The sequence below is a fragment of the Erinaceus europaeus genome, chromosome 7 (assembly GCF_950295315.1).
Source record: "Erinaceus europaeus chromosome 7, mEriEur2.1, whole genome shotgun sequence".
In the NCBI taxonomy this organism is placed as follows: Eukaryota; Metazoa; Chordata; class Mammalia; order Eulipotyphla; family Erinaceidae; genus Erinaceus; species Erinaceus europaeus.
This window is the reverse complement of record NC_080168.1, coordinates 41,875,854-41,892,045: the sequence shown is the minus strand read 5'-3', so window position 1 is coordinate 41,892,045 and position 16,192 is coordinate 41,875,854.

Genomic DNA, 16,192 nt, shown 5'->3' with positions numbered 1-16,192 from the left:
CTCCCCGAGCCTGCTCCTTGCAAACTAGCCATTCAGCCGGGTTTGTTGTTGCAGTGCGTGCGCCTGGCGCGTGCCAGACTCCGGCTGAATAAACAGGCGGCGTGCTCGGGGCGGGCTGCAGCCCGGGCTGGTTTTGCAAGGGGGTGGGATTGGGGTGTGTGTCTGTGTATTGGGGGGGGGGGGCTTTGCAGGCGGGGCGGATGGCCCTGGCCATTGGGGTGTTCAAGGTGGAAAGGTTTGGGGGAGAAGTGCCCCGTGATCCACTTGAGAACTTGGAACGGAGCGCAGGGCACAGCTTGGGCAGAAAAAGTGGCACCGGGTCGTGTGGAGCTTAGATGTGGGGTGGGGGACTTGGGGCTCTATTTTTCCAATTCAAGCAACCTCCCCTCCCCGCTATTCATCCACTGCCATTTTCTTGGGGTGAAGGAAGAGGGGGTTCTCTGTACTTGGGAGCTCAAGTTCAAAAAGATGGGGGAAACACTGTGGGGCGCAGTGCACAGCTGATGTAACACGTGGGGGAGGGCAGTCCCGATGCTGCCTCCACCCAGCTCTGCGGCTTCTTTGATACGTGACTTTTTCTCTGACACTGGGCTCCTCAAATGGCCCAGCCCTGGAGTGCTAGCAAAGGACGTGCTTGCCTGCCACGGAGCCAGAGTGGAGAGGCCAGGGAAAGCCTTGCGGTGTCGGTGGCCAGCTCTGAAGGCAAAAGGGCCACCACCCCGCCCCCCAGGACCTCCCACTTACCTGCTTCAGCACCGCTATTCAACCCCAGGATTATCTCCCGAGTGCTTGCAGGGGGTGCGCTCGGGAGTGTTCTCAGCATGAACCTGAAAAAAATAATTGGGGAGTGGAGGGCTGGAGAGGCGCTGTGGCTGTCTTGCGCCTCCGCGGGTATCCCGAAAGACTTGGCCCGGCCTGCATCCCGCCCCAGGCGTGTGCCCGGCGGGCCTGTGGCAGGCGACTGGGAGCGGAGCCCGGCGGGGCCGCGTGCTGGCGCGGCGAGGAAGGGGGAGGCGCTTGGCTGCTGGGACCCGCGCCCGCCCTGGGCGTTCTTCCCCAGCCGGGGTCCTGCCAGCTTCGGGGCGTCTTGGGATACTCCGGGGCAGGGACAGTGGGTGATCTATGGTCACTGAACCCCTCCAGGGGGAGGCAAAGGGAGACGACTTTATTGATCAGAGACCTGGCTGCAGACATCAGTGGAAGAAGTTATCTGGATAATTGCTTCTCATTGAACTTCCCTTTGTGAAGGAGGTCGACCTGAGGTACCCAGGGTGGCATGGAGTGGGGTGTGTGTGTGTAGCTGACTCCCATGGGTGATGTGCGGATGCCCTGGCGAATGCCTTTCTTCTCTGCCTCAGTTTCCCCCTCTAAGATGAACGTATTTGGGGCTCGCTGCAGAACCTAATCGAGGGAGAGCAGTCCTGAACACACAACCCGCCCCCCTTCTAGGGACCCTGGTTGGTTGACCTTCGTGACCTTGAGGAACCCCCTTTGGATTCACCCCACTGGCCTCTCCTCCCGCCCACACCCCAGACTCCAGGGAATTTGCTGAGGGAGGACACATTTTTCTCCCCTATCGGGAAGAACTGAAAAGAAGGCCTAAAAGCAAAGTCATGCCACCCCACTTTCTATCGCAGACCACCCGGCCAAAATAGTGGCAGTTCTGATTCTTTCTGCTTTTCACAAGCCCAGCTGTGAGCTCCGGGTGCTGGCCACTAGGAGGCGCCCAGGAGACGCCTCCTCTGCAATTTATAAGCTCTCATGCCCCTGCTCACACTCTCCTGCCTCCCTGAACTCTGTCCATTCAGATCATCCTTACACACCTGGCAAAGATTTGTAGGCCTAGATTAACCACTGGTTAATCCTTGAACAGGGTTTTGACCTTGAACAGGCCTGTCTCCCAATGTCACCTTCTGTCTCAGCACCTGCACTGGTGTCACAAGTGCATGCCAGTTACCTTCAGAAGGTGTCCATAGGCCATAGGGCATCTGCCAAAAGATAGCCAGTCAGGACTGTACGTCTCTTTTCTAGGTGTGGCATTCTCCCCTGCCACTGCCCCTCCATCCTGATTACAAGGGGCTTCAAGATCAGAGCCTACACACACACACAAACACACACACACACACACACACACACACACACACACACCTTGAACAGAGGTGTCCCTTAGTGAAGCTTGCATATTGCAATCCTCACTCTGACCAGGGGAAAAGTCAGTGGTTCAGGGATCTTTCAGGTCACTCCAGAAGCTCCCAAAACATCTGCCCCTTTTTCTCAGCTGCAGCCACAAGCCAAACTCCATTCCCTATCCCCCCCCCACTCACCTCAACCAGGAACTCCAGTGTTCTCTGTTTCTGACTTGAGTAGAAACTGAGAATGTTCTCTATGGACAATCGTTGCCATCTCCACCTCCTCCAACTCTGAGGCAGAACCATCCTGTCTTTCTTTCAAATATGCATTTATTTATTTAGGAGGGCAGGGAAAGAATCAGAACATCAGTCTGGCACATGTAATGCTGGGGATCAAATTTAGGGCTTCATGGTTGAGGGTCCAATGCTTTGCCTACTGTGTCACCTCCTGGCTTGCTGCAATCTTTCTTGGTGGGGAGGGTTGCACCTGTACTCATGGGACTGAACCAGGTAGGGGACTGCCCCACCAAAATTTTCTGGTTTTCTTTTCCCACCATAATCAGGATTATGAACCAGAATCCTGATTCAGACCCTAGATTGTGACCTAGCCTATGATACTCAAGAACCACCATGTATTCTCCTGAGCCCAGAGGAATCCAGGACTTAACTCTGGGGAGGAAGAAAAGTAGAGGGACTTGCTTTGTTATCCAGGCTCTGTGAGTGACAGTTGTGGTCTGGAGAAAGAGCCTGGAGTTTGAATCTTGGTTTCCTTATCTGTACTCTGTGCCTTCAGTTTTACTTCCAAGAGCTGTTGAGATTTCAATGAGACATTGAGGGAGTGCTCCAGTTCTGGTTTAAAAGAAATTTTTAAAAAATATTTTATTTATTGAGTATAGACAGAGAAAGAAATCAAGAAAGAAAGAGGAGAGATTCACTACTTATGAAGCATCCCCCCTTGTAGATGGGGACCAAGGGCTTGAACTTGGGTCCTTGCACATTGTAATATGCCTTCTTGAGCAAGCAAATGTTTCACTGCCTAGCCCCAAGGCAGGCCTTTTAAAATTGTTTATTCATCCATAAATGGATAGAGACATAGAGAAGTTGAGAAGAGAGGTGGAGATAGAAAGGGAAAGAGACAGTAAGACACCTCAGTCCTACTTCACTTGTGAAGCTTTCCTCCCTGCAAATGGGGACCAGGGGCTTGAAGCACCCTTGTGCACTGTAATGTGTATGCTTAATCAAGTGCACCACTGCCTGATCTCAGAATAGTCTTTCTACTACAACCCCTCCAGCACCTAGGGACTATCCACTTTCTGGAATCACAATGCTCAGTGACTCCAGCTAGTGGAGGTCTGATATTACCCTGTCCCATTTTCTGAGCACCTTGTGTTCAAATAGATTCTAGCAAGGAACCCAGTTTTTTCACCAGTGGTGCAAGTGAGATCAAATACTGCATGGTCTGCACATGGAAGGGGGCTTGAGCAGAGCCACTGGGGTCTGACTTTCCAGCTCCAGTGATGACTCTCATGGGCCTGTGAGTAAGTCACCAGGATTCTGCATGGTGAGGACACTTAAGGGCAAATTTATGGAGACTTTGGGCTAGAAAACAAAGATTCACAAATGAATGAGACCTTCATGCCTAGTAGAGTAATGGCTCTCCTGAATCTTGGGGAGCTGTCCTGAGAATGTAATCTGATGATTTTTGTGAACAGGGGTGGAGTCCAGTGGTTGAGCACAGGGCTTAAATGCGTGGGGCTCTGGGTTCGATTCTTAGCATTATAGAATCCAAATCAGTGCTCTGTTCTCTCTCATATAATAGAATGCACACATACACAGATATACCAAATGTATAGTTAAAAAATAAACTCCACTTTCTTTTTTTTAATTTTATTTTATTTATTCCCTTTTGTTGCCCTTGTTGTTTTATTGTTGTAATTATTATTGTTGTTGTTGTTGTTGGATAGGACAGAGAGAAATGGAGAGAGGAGGGGAAGACAGAGAGGAGGAGAGAAAGATAGACACTTGCAGACCTGCTTCACCACCTGTGAAGCGACTCCCCTGCAGGTGGGGAGCCAGAGTTCGAACCGGCATCCTTATGCAGGTCCTTGTGCTTTGCGCCACCTGCGCTTAACCCACTGCACTACAGCCCAACTCCCTCCACTTTTCTTTTATGATGGAGGGAATTGCCATTTGTTCCCTTTGGAACAAATCATTTGTTAATATCTGTGAAGGGAATACCCCCCAGCTACTAGGTGCTTCCAGCAAAGTCATCATGATAGATGCAGTGCAGATGATACTGGGGCTGTAGTAGCAGGGATCCCAGACTTGGGCTGGGAACACTGCTGTCAGCTATGGTGAACACTGTTTTGGCAAAGAGAGAACAAAACAAAACTCACCTCTACACAAGATAGGTCTCCAAACACTCTTTCCTAATAGAATTTTAGGAATTGCTGGCCAGAGTTGGGCCTGTTCCCTGGGGGGTGTGGTAGGGTGGGGAAGAAGAATGGTGCACCCTCCCCTACACACACACAAAAAGATTGAGTTTAGCTTTTTCTGTCACAGCAGTCCCTGAGGCCTGCACCTGCATTAAAGCATCCAGTCTCCTAACAAATCTATTTGCTTTCCTCCCCTTTTTCATTACATCTTTGAAAGGGGAAAGAGGGCTGGAAATGAAAAACAAAAGAAGCACAAACTATTATTTTATTGTTGCTTTTTGGTTAGAGAAGGGGAGGTTAGGAGTGTGGGGACTTTGGGAGGGGGAGTTAATTCGCAACCACCCTCCCAAGTCCTTTTGAAGTTGTCCAAATCAGGAGTGGTAATGCTGTCTTTATCATTATTTTTTTCTTCTTTTTCTAAAGCTCCATTTACATTATGATTAAATACCTTCCTGGGAGAAGCATAAAGAAAGTCGTTAATCTATATAGCTCTCCCAAAAGAATCAATACCTTCTCAACTTTTGTAGGATTTGTTACACTATTTTGTTACAGTAGGCCAGGCTCCTCAGTCTAGGCACAGGGCGGGGCCTCTCTCCCTCCAACCCAGCCTCCCATTCCTCCAAGAATGAAAATAAAGTAAAGGTCTTTCACGGTAAACAAAACCAGCTGATTCTTCACAGAGAACTCATGAATAGCTGGGGGATAGTGGGAGTGAAAAAAACTTACAATAAATGGTGCATTTTTTTTTCTCTCTGCTGGGTATAGCATTCAAGGATGGGGCAGTATTCAAACAGAGGTCCATTTTTTGCTCAGCAAGAGAGTTTAGAAAAGAAGCGTGGGGTCTATTCAGAGCTTGCCCCCCGCACAATGGCGGGGCTCTATGAAACCTATCTGCCATGCCTTGTCGCAGCGTTTCTGGGGACCAATTAGTGCTTTGTGGCAGGGCCTCTTTGCGGAATCTTTGAGGGGCCAGCGAAAGCGCTCTTGAGTCCTACACCCCCCCCCCCGTTATTTTGACCATTTCAGTCATTACTCAGTGTAATAATTAATATGACAACTGGACGCTGGAGTTTGTATAGAAACACCTCGGCTGAGGAGCGAGCGGGCAGTGGGTGGTAAGGCGCTGCACAGCGGCCCCGGGAAGCCACACACACACAAAAAAGACGGGAATGAATGGCTGAGGGAGAAAGCCGCGGAATAAAGATAAAATAGTTGGCACAACGCTGAGGGGCGGCCAACAAGACTCGAGGCAGAGAGCGAGGGGGCTGTGGACAATCAGAAGGGAGGAGGGGGTGGGGGAGTGGGCGAGAGCGGGCACCCTACAGAGCTTAACTTACTTTGAAACTGTTTTCTGAATAGAGCAGTAGAGTCGGTGGCCGGCTTCCTGCTTCACCCAACTCTAAACTCCATAAACTTAAAAATAATTTTAATTTAATTTATTAATGAGAAAGCTAAGAGGAGAGAGAACCAGACATCTCTGGTACATGCGCTGCCAGGGACTGAACTCAGGACCTCATGCTTGTAAGTCCAATGCTTTATCCACTGCACCACAATCGGACCACTCCAGAGACATTTTAAGTTTTTTTTCTTTGTGGGGGGCCTGGGGACACCCTGAGAAGGGAAGGGGGACACAGCCTTTAGGTATCTCCCCACGGTGAAGTGTACCCATGTTCCTTGCACCCATTTAGCCTTCAGTTTTGCAAAATTTCCTCTTTACTTTAGAGAGACTGTTTGCTAAAATGTAAGATAGATAGGCAGGCAGGCAGGCAGGCAGGCAGGCAGACAGACAGACAGACAGAGCTCTGTTTTGTCAGTTCCTGGTGGTGGGGAAATGGGAGGATGGATTCACTTTGTCCGGGGAGGCGGGCCCTTGGGGGCTTCAGGAGAGGAAGGTCCCTGGCTGGTAGCTCCAGCCCAGACCCAACCCAGGAGCCCCCCAGGATGGTGACCTGCGGGCTAATGGCTTAATAAATAATTAGAGGGTTTAAGGGAGTTGGCCACAGCTCATGCTAATGAACCATATGAGGGCTCTCTGCTAACCCGAAGTGATAGTTTGTGTACAGGAGGGGAGGAAAGTAAAAGGCCTGCTAGTCGAGTCTGTCCCCCAATTTGTCTGCCCCTTCTCAATCATACGTTCTCAATCCCTATGCCCTCCACCACACACCACACACTGCACCCCTCCTCTGCTGCCCTCCCAGTCTATTCACACTGTGACTCACCCTGTTCCCTTTACCCCCCACCCCTGGCCTTTCTCTGACCTTTAGGGGTTTCATTCTTGGAGCGGCCCCCAGTCAGGCCCAGCTCCTTAGCCCAGGTGCCTCCCCCCCAACTCCAATGGGTGGAAGGCCCTGAGACCCTGGGTTGCTCTCTGAGCTGTGCTGGTTTGGGGACCTGCAGGTTGGGGCTAGAAGCATGAGCTCCCCCAGCACTGGAGTTCCAGACTCGCTCCTGCAATCAGCTTCCCCAAAGCAGGGACAGCTTGCAGGAGTTGACAGAGGTCAGTTGTGTGTCCCCATTGTGCGGCCACGTGTCTTATGTCCATCATCACCTTCTGAAAAAGGTGCAGTGGGGCCTCAGAGTGCCTGGCCCAGACAGAGATCAGCCTGGGGCTCCAGCTGCCACCACACAGGACCTGGACTTGGCCCCCTTCAGCCCCGGTATCTGGGGGTGAGGGGAGTGTTCCCCCAGAGGAGGGAGCCACTCAGGCACTGTCCACCTGAGACACTCACTGCCTGCAGAGCTTGACCACTGAACTCCCCTTCCACTCACACCCTCCTCAGGCTAGAGTTTGTGGCACCTGGGAGATCTTTTTGGAAGAGAGGAAGAGAAAGGGGGTTTCTAATTCCTGCTTGTTCACTGGCTTGAAACCATAACAAAACAGCCACAGAATGCGAGGAACTCACTTCTTTAAAATACAGAGAAGGGGGCTAGGTGCACATATTACCATACACAAGGAACCTGGTTCAAGCCATGGGTCCCAAACTGCAGGGGGAAGCTTCATCAGTGGTGTAGTAGTGCTTCAGTTCTCTCTCTCTCTCTGTCTCTCTCTGTGTCTTTCCTGTGTCTCCCTTCTCAATTTCTCTTGATATCAAAAAAAAAAAAGAGGGAAAAAATGGGGGTGGGGGAATATCCACCAGGAGTTGTGGATTTGTTGTGCAGGCACAAAACCCCAGTAATAATCCTTATGGCAATATAAAAAAAGATGAAATGTGGAGAAATAAAGTGGACAGAGGAGACTGTATTAGCTTTTGTTGAGGAAACTGAGCAGAGTGATATCCACAACTAGAAGGATATGCTACTCATCTAAGGCCTTAGAAGGCAAAGCTTTTGTTTAACAGTGATTACCAGGGCCAGGTGGTGGTGTACCTGGTTAAGCACTCACATTACAGTGCTCAAGGACCTGGGTTCAAGCCCCCAGTCTCCACCTACAGGGAGGAAATCTTCATCAGTGGTGAGGTAGGGTTGCAGGTGTCTCTCACCATCTCTACTTCCCCTCTCAATTTCTCTGTCTCTATCTAATAAATAAATAAATAATAAAATGAAAGTGATCGTTACCCATTTGTTCCATTGGTTTATTTACATAAACAAAGTTATGCATGAGAGAGAGAACTGGAACATCACTCTGACACATTTGTTGCAGGGGATCAAACTGGGACTTCATGCTTCAGAGCCCAATGCTTCCCCCATTGCACCAGCTTTCAGGCTGCACCTTAAAAAATAATTGCAAGGGAGTTGGGCAGTAGCGCAGCAGGTTAAGCTGGTGGTGCAAAATGCAAGGACCAGCGTAAGAATCCCAATTCAAGCCCCCCGGTTCCCTACCTGCAGGGGAATAGCTTCACAAGTGGTGAAGCAGGTCTGCAGGTGTCTATCTTTCTCTCTCCCTCTCTGTTTTCCTCTCCTCTCTCCATTTCTCTCTGTCCTATCCAACAATGACAACATCAATAACAACAACAATATTAACTACAACAATGAAACAAGGGCAACACAAAGAGAATAAATAAATAAATAATTAAAAAATTATTGCACATTGTCAGAGGGAATAAAACAGTCACCACCTTCAAAAAACTTGTTGAGCTGTCTGCAAAGTGACACAGTGGAAAAGCAAAAGACTTGCAAGAGTGAGGCCATGAGTTCAGTGCCTGGCAACACATGTGCCAGAGTGATGGAGAGAGAGAGAGAGAGAGAGAGAGAGAGAGAGAGATATCACAGCAACGAAGCTTCTTCATTCACTGGGGTGGGGACCAGTCTCAAACCTAGGTCACTCACTTGTCAAAGCAGCACACTATATAAGTGAGCTATTTTGCTGACCCCTGTTTAACAATAAACATCATAGAATAGATAGAAAAGGCATATAAAGAAGGTCCACTAAAACACAGAGTGGAGAACTTTCTGCTCTCATGCCTCATTAGACTGAATACCACCCCCCAAGTCCTGGTCATTCAACTGGCTACTCCCATAGAAATACATAATCAATGCAAAAAGAGAAAAAAACTGTGAGCTTGTTATACAAAGCCACCCTGCAGTCATCTAGCCCCTCTTCCCCAGCCAGATATTTGTTTACCTCTCAGCTTCTCCAAGATGATAATTCCTGAACAGACATAAAGGAATAAAGACACATGCCTCCCCCCCACCTTTAACACCTACAGTGGGAGGCCAAATCATTCAGCTCTTCCAGGCTATTTTACAAAAGGAGGAGAGGAGACACCTCTTTCCTATGTAGACATGACAGGCACCATCTAGCTGCCTGCTAAAGACAACTGCTTCCCATCCCTCAGCAAACACCTTTAGTTCTTTAGCCCCTCCTTTTTTTTTTTTTTTTTTCTCCTAAGAACCTTCAGAAGGCAAAAGACCAGCTCCTTCAGGTGCTGGGTGACCAGGAGGGGGAATCCTGGGTCAACATGACTTTAGTCCTGAGGCTCATGGAAGAGAGGAACCTTTGAATCCTTGGGATTTACATGCACAGAGAAACCCAGGACTCCCTCACTAGCAGTTTTTGCTGGGGAAAAAATAAGCTGTAGGCCAAGGGAGCTCAAATTTCTGTTGTCTGTTGTGGGAGTCGCTTGCCACCTGCCGGTGATTTTCTAAACTACAACGAAAACTGTAAAACGTCTTGTTGGATCCAGTCATCATTTCATGCATTCTACAAAGTCAGCTCCATTAGAATTCACTTCACTTTTCTCTGAGGAATCGGCGCTCCAGGACACACTGGCAGGGTGATCTGTCCAGGGAAGTCTGGTTGGCATCATGCTAGCATCTGGAACCTAGTGGCTAAAAAGAGAGGTAACATATAAAGCCAAACAAATTGTTGACTAATCATGTACCTAAAGGCTGGAATAGTGTAGATGAAGAGTTGTGGGGGGTGTCTCTGTTTTGTAGATAGCTAGTAGACATATTTTAGTTATATTCCAAAGGGCCTGTGGTTATACTAGTTTTTTTTTTCCCTTGAGCCTGGACTTGTATGGAGTTGTACCCCTCTTATCCTATGATTTTGTCAATGTTTCCTTTTTATAAATAATAACAAAAAAGAATTTACTTCACCTGTGCATGATGTCTCTGCACAATATCCACATAAGAAATATATGCAGTGACTCTGAATATACAGCTTCTGATACTCTATGAGTCACCAAATTGAATCCGTATATCAGGTTTTTTTAGGGGGGTGGGGTTGGGGTGGGGCACATCTTCCAATGCCATTTTACTGGTTTCCTTGTAAGGGACAGTGACTAAGTACTAGCATCAAGTCATATTTAAATGTTAGGAAGAATCAGAGAGTTGCCTATTCTTTGGGCTTAGTTGTATGTATGTTATGCTTTGAAAAAAGTTTGTATTTATTGGGAGTTGGGTGGTAGCACAATGGGTTAAACGCAAGGACCCGAGTAAGGGTCCCAGTTTGAGCCCCTGGCTCCCTACCTCCAGGGGGTCGCTTCACAGGTTGTGAAGCAGGTCTGCAGGTGCCTGTCTTTCTCTCCCCCTCTCTTCTCTCCCCTGTTTTCCTCTCCTCTCTCTATTTCTCTCTGTTTTATCCAACAATGATGACATCAATAACAACAACAATGGCAACAAAATGGAATAAATATTTTTTTCCAAAAAGTTTGTATTTATTTTTTTGTTAACTCCTCCCCAGAAAGCAGATTTTTTTTTAATGACAGCTCACCTCTTGAATTCTTGTTAGTTGAACTTTCTTGGTGATTAACAGCTTGTTAGATTGTAGGATTACAGAGTATAGGTTTATACCACACCCAACACCAAAGTTCTGTGCCCCCTTCTTATCAGTCCTTTTCATATACTAAAGAACATTGCCTTCTATCTTCAGCATACAAAAATAGAGGAACTCAAGTAAGTAAGTTTTTTTTGACTCAGACTAGTAGAGAGCTAATGCCTTCTCATGGAAGGCCATACCAACCTCCTAAATAGTCTTTCTCTGGGCTAGGGGATGACCTAGTGACTTCTGGTATGTGTGTGTGTGTGTGCATGTGTTTTTGTGTGCTTGCATGCGTGTGTGTGTGGAGGGTTAATGCAGAGATGGTCATAGATGCTGGTCCTGAGGAATGGTCAGGTGTGAGAGAAGAGAACCAGGAAAACCACCTGCCAAGCACAAGAACCTTTGATTCCCATGACAAATTGGACTTGGGAAGCCTCTGGCCTCACCGTCCTCTGGTCATTCTTCTAAGGACTGTTTTGGGTTTGTACCCAGAATAGCCCTGTCTTGCAAATCTTAACTTTCTGTCCTTCCTTCCAAGTCCTCCTTATCCTCACGTCTGCTGCACCTCTCTCCATCCTCCTTCCTCAAGCTCTCTTTCTTCCCAGTCTCACCTTTTACAGGTCAGTCTGGTTGTTTGCTTGATTAACACATAAAGTTGACTTATACAAGGCTACCTCTCAATCCTAAAAATAAGCAGCCAACCCATTTGTTGATCTGACGACCATATTCACCTCTCAGTAGAATTTCTTAGAACGAACAACAACATGAAATGCATTGGGTCAGTCAATGAAGATAGGACTCCAAGTAGCTTTTGCATTTAGCAAAATGCATATATTAGTCTGGATTCTTCTGAGAGGCAGAGCCTTTAGGAAGAATCTACCTCAAGACAGAAGAGAGCTATAGGACGAATTTCATAAGCTCCCCAAATATTTCTGCATAACCCTAAGAGCTCTCATTAACTCTCTCCCCCCAACACCCCAACTCCAGTGAGACGATGCACAAGGAATTGAAAAAAGATCTATGCCCAAGATCATGTATGCATTTTATCAAGGAACTGAGACCTCATTGTCTGGGAGAGCTGTGTGCCTCGGTGTATGTCCTTTTCCAAATGATTACTCAATGAATAGTGACTTCCAGCTGCTCAATGTGTCAAACCTACCTGGGTTTTGGAGTGTTTACGCTAGCCTTGCTGTTGTCCACCAGATGGCGCTACTCCCATCCAAAAACCAGTTGAAAAAGGTGATAGGACTATTTCATAAGCGGGACATCACCCTCCCAGGTCTTTTGCCTCCTAACCTGCAAGACTACAGTATCTGATATTCTTCACTTGCATAGTTGGAATATTAGATCTATATAATTGGAATGTAGGGGGGATTAAGGAAGAGAACTGCTACAGTATGCCATACCCAATATTTAGACATTTAAATGTAAATAAATATATATGTCCCTTTCTTTTCCTGGATAAGGCTGAGGAATGGCTCACTTATGTTGAACCAGAAGACCTATATGGGTTTGGGAAAATTCCTAGGCAAGCTGTTCTTTTCTTTGCAATTTTGCCTCCATAAATACATTTATATGGAAAGGAACGACAATCATTATCATCTTCATCGTCATCATCATCTCCTAGGGCTGGGTGGTGGTGCACCTGATAAACTGATACATTGCCATGTATTCAAGGCCCCATCCTGACTTGTACAGATGTGTCGGGGTTGCGTCCCAGGGGAGAGAACTCAAGCGGAGCCAACCTGGACTGCTACTTACTCAGCGACGCGGGAGAGGAACCAGGAGTTGAGTGGCCTAGTGGGAACACAATGCGATGCCTTAGCTGATCAGAGAAAATTCCTTAATATCTTCTGAAACAAAAGTAGCAGATCGGAAATGGAAATGGCTAGGAGAGGGGGTGGAAAGAAGGAAAGAACGCCAAGGTAGCAGGCTTCCATCTAACCAGTGGGGATTAAACCAATACCCTGCAAGCAGGGTGGGTCTCAGGCAAAACAATTTTTTTGTAAATAGATGACAGTGTCAAGCAATGCAGGGGACCTGGCGTAATGACCAATACCAACTTGTACAGATGTGCTGCAGATGTCTTTTTCTCTTTCCCTCTTTCCTCTCAGTTGTCCTCTGTTCTATCAGATAAAAGAAAGGGGAATAAGAAAAGAGAGGAAAAATAGCTGTGGATCAGATATAGAGTTCCAGTGATTACCCTGGTTGCAAACAAACCAACCAACCTCCTAATCCCATGATCTTGAGAAAACAGCTCTTATTATTATTGTTGTTGTATGCTCTTCCACATATTTACACAATTTACATATTTACACAAGATATTTTATTTTTTTGCTTTGACCTTTTCATTAGTTGAATTGTGTGCAGTTTAAGTGATGATCTGTTTATGATTTAAAAAATAACCTTATAGGGGTGGGGCTGAGTGGTAGCAAACTGGTTAAGTGCACATAGTACGAGGCACAAGGACCTGCACAAGGACCTGGGTTCCAGCCCCTGGCTCCCCAACTGCGGAGGACACTTCACGAGAGGTGAAGGAGGTCTGTAGGTTTCTATCTTTATTTATCCCTCTCTATTTCTTTCTCTTCTCTCACTTTCTCTCTGTCCTATCCAATAAAATGGAACACATGGCTGCCAGGAGTAGTGGGTTTGTAGTGCGGGCACGGAGCCCCAGAGATAATCTTGGAGTCAAAAATCTTCATAATCATCATCAACTTACAGTTATATCTCATATATGAATGGCCTTGATTATTCCCCTATCACTGAAGATTTTGTTTCAGCTATTTTGGAAATAATGTTGTCTTGAGTGTGTTTGCTCTTATTTTCTGTATTTTTGATTAAATAAGATTATATACCAAGTGTCTGATACCATGCTTATTACCAGAATTTAGAAGAACTCAAATTTGGTTTCTGGCCTGAGAGTTTTTAATCTAAGAGGATACAAAAATATAAAAACAAGACCATGTGCTCTGGGAGGTGGCACAATGAATGAGACATTGAACTTGTAAGCGTGAGGTCCCAAGTTCAATCCTGGGCATCAATATGTGCTGGAGTGTTGTGCTGCTGCCTCCTCCCCCTTTTCCTCCCTCTCCTCCTCCCCCTTCTCCTCACTCTCCTCTTCCCCCTCCTCCTCTCCCTCCTCTTTCCCCTCCTCCTCTCCCTCATCCTCCCACTCCTCCTCTGCTTCTCCTCCCTCCTCCCCCCTTTTCTCCCCCTCCTTCTCCCCCTTCTCCTCCTCCCCTTCTCCTATTCCTCTCCCTCCTCCTCCCTTTCTCCCCCTACCCTTCTCCTCCTCCTTCTCATTCTCTTTCTCTTTCAAGTGAAAATAACAAGATCACAAAGAAAATTTATGAGTTTAATTAGAGAAAAGTTCAAGGTACTACCAGAGTCCAAGAGAGATGAGCACTCCTGACTGGGGTGAGTGAATCAGAGAGGTCTTCTAAGAAAAGGTGGTACTTGGATTGAGTACTTGGTGGTACTTGAGTACTGAATCTTATTCCTTTAAAGTTATCTATCTGTTTATTACTAGATAGAGACAGAGAGAAATTGAGAAGGGAGAGGGAGACAGAGAGGGAAAGAGACAGAGAGATACCTGAAACCCTGCTTTACCACTTGTGAATCTTTCCCACTGCAGTTGGAGACCAGGGACTTGAACCCCAGGTCCTTGTGCAGTGTAATGTGAGTGCTTAACCAGGTGCACCACATCCTGCTCTCTCTCCCTCCGCCCCCATTCTTATTCCTAACACCATTGTGGCAGTCTTTCCAGCAATGGCTTTATAAGTTTTTTTCAGACTCACCCTTGCCTTGATCTGCTTGGACCCAGTGATCTGTAGCTGAATTTCTCTGCCCCTGAAGTGTCTTCCGCTCCTGAGTGACATTGGTGTCCTGTCCTTGACAACATCTGAGTTCTACCTCGTGCTGGTGGTGTCCTCTGTTGGCATAGTTATAATCAGTGGGATGGTGGTCAGTGTTTAGCAACTCACCAGGCTTACCCAATACACCAGAACACAACAAATCTGACAGTGAATCTTTGCTCCTTTCCAGAGTACGCATTTCCAGTGTCCTCATTTGGGAAGAATCCAAATTGCCAATGAGAGCCATAGAGTCAGGAAGGGGTTTGCAGCACATATTTTCATGTCTTTATATGGAAATAACCTTGGCTTAGGGAGGTTCATGGAACCATGTTTAAAAGTCTACTGTGCAGAGTCTGTGAAATAGCTCACTTTGATAATGTGCTGCTTTGCTATACGCATGGCTCAAATTCAAGCCCAACCCCACCACACAGAAAGCAATTTTCAGGCTTGTGATCTCTTTCTCTGCCTCTATGTAGAAAAGGAAACAAAGGGGGCTGGGCAGTGGTACACCTGGTGAAGCACACATAGTATTAGGGTTCGAGTCCCTCACCCTTCTACCAGAAGCATGAATGCTTCGTAAGTGGTGAAATCAGTCTGCGGGTATCTATCTTTATCACCCTCTCCCTTCTCAATTTCTCTGCCCTATCAAATAAAGTGTGTGTGTGTGGGGGGGGAGTGGCCTCTAGGAGCTATGGCTTAATAGTCCCTGCACAGAACCCCAGGCAAAAATAAATAAATAAATAAATAAATAAGTCAATGAAGAAGTCCCTACTGGTAAACTTCTAAGGTATCTACAGACTTTCTCATAAGGAAATTAATATCCAGAGGACACCAATACCAAATTCCAAGTGTAGATGCTTCCCAGAAAGGGCATGACTCATTCATACTGCAAAGTTCCTGCCATTAGTTTCAGGTGCAGAGATGAAACTCAGGCCTCTGTCCCGCCTGGCAATCTTTTTTTCAAAATCAGGCGCAGCTATACACACTTCACAGAAAAGTAAAAGGAAACCTTGATTATTAACCTGAGTCATGCATTACACAAACTCTATAGAGGGGTTCCCAGCAAATACTCAGAGCCAGCTTCCCATTAACACTCTCAGTTGCCTCAGGTGAGCTGTCCTACAACCTTAGTTCAGGCAGGTGATGCTAGCCTGGGGGAAGCTGAGAGTGTAAGCAGGTTTTGTTCTGGAATCCCTCTATCACATTGTGTAATGAACAACTCATGAACCTAACCAAGAACTGTACATGAACCTAACCAAGAACTGCTCCATCTTTGTGTTCACATGCTGGATGTGAGAGTTGGGGGTGCTAAGGACCCATGAGGTCCGTTGTGTCTCTCCCCGACCCATTTTTCATTGTCACCAGGTTTTCACTAAGGATCATGCCTGCACTATAAATCCACTGTTCCTGGTGGCCACTTTTTTCCTTTTTTATATTTATACTTATATTTTATTTTATTTATTCCCTTTTGTTGCCCTTGTTTTATTGTTGTAGTTATTATTATTGTCATTGTTATTGGATAGGACAGAGAGAAATGGAGAGAGGAGGGGAAGACAGAGAGGGGGAGAGAAA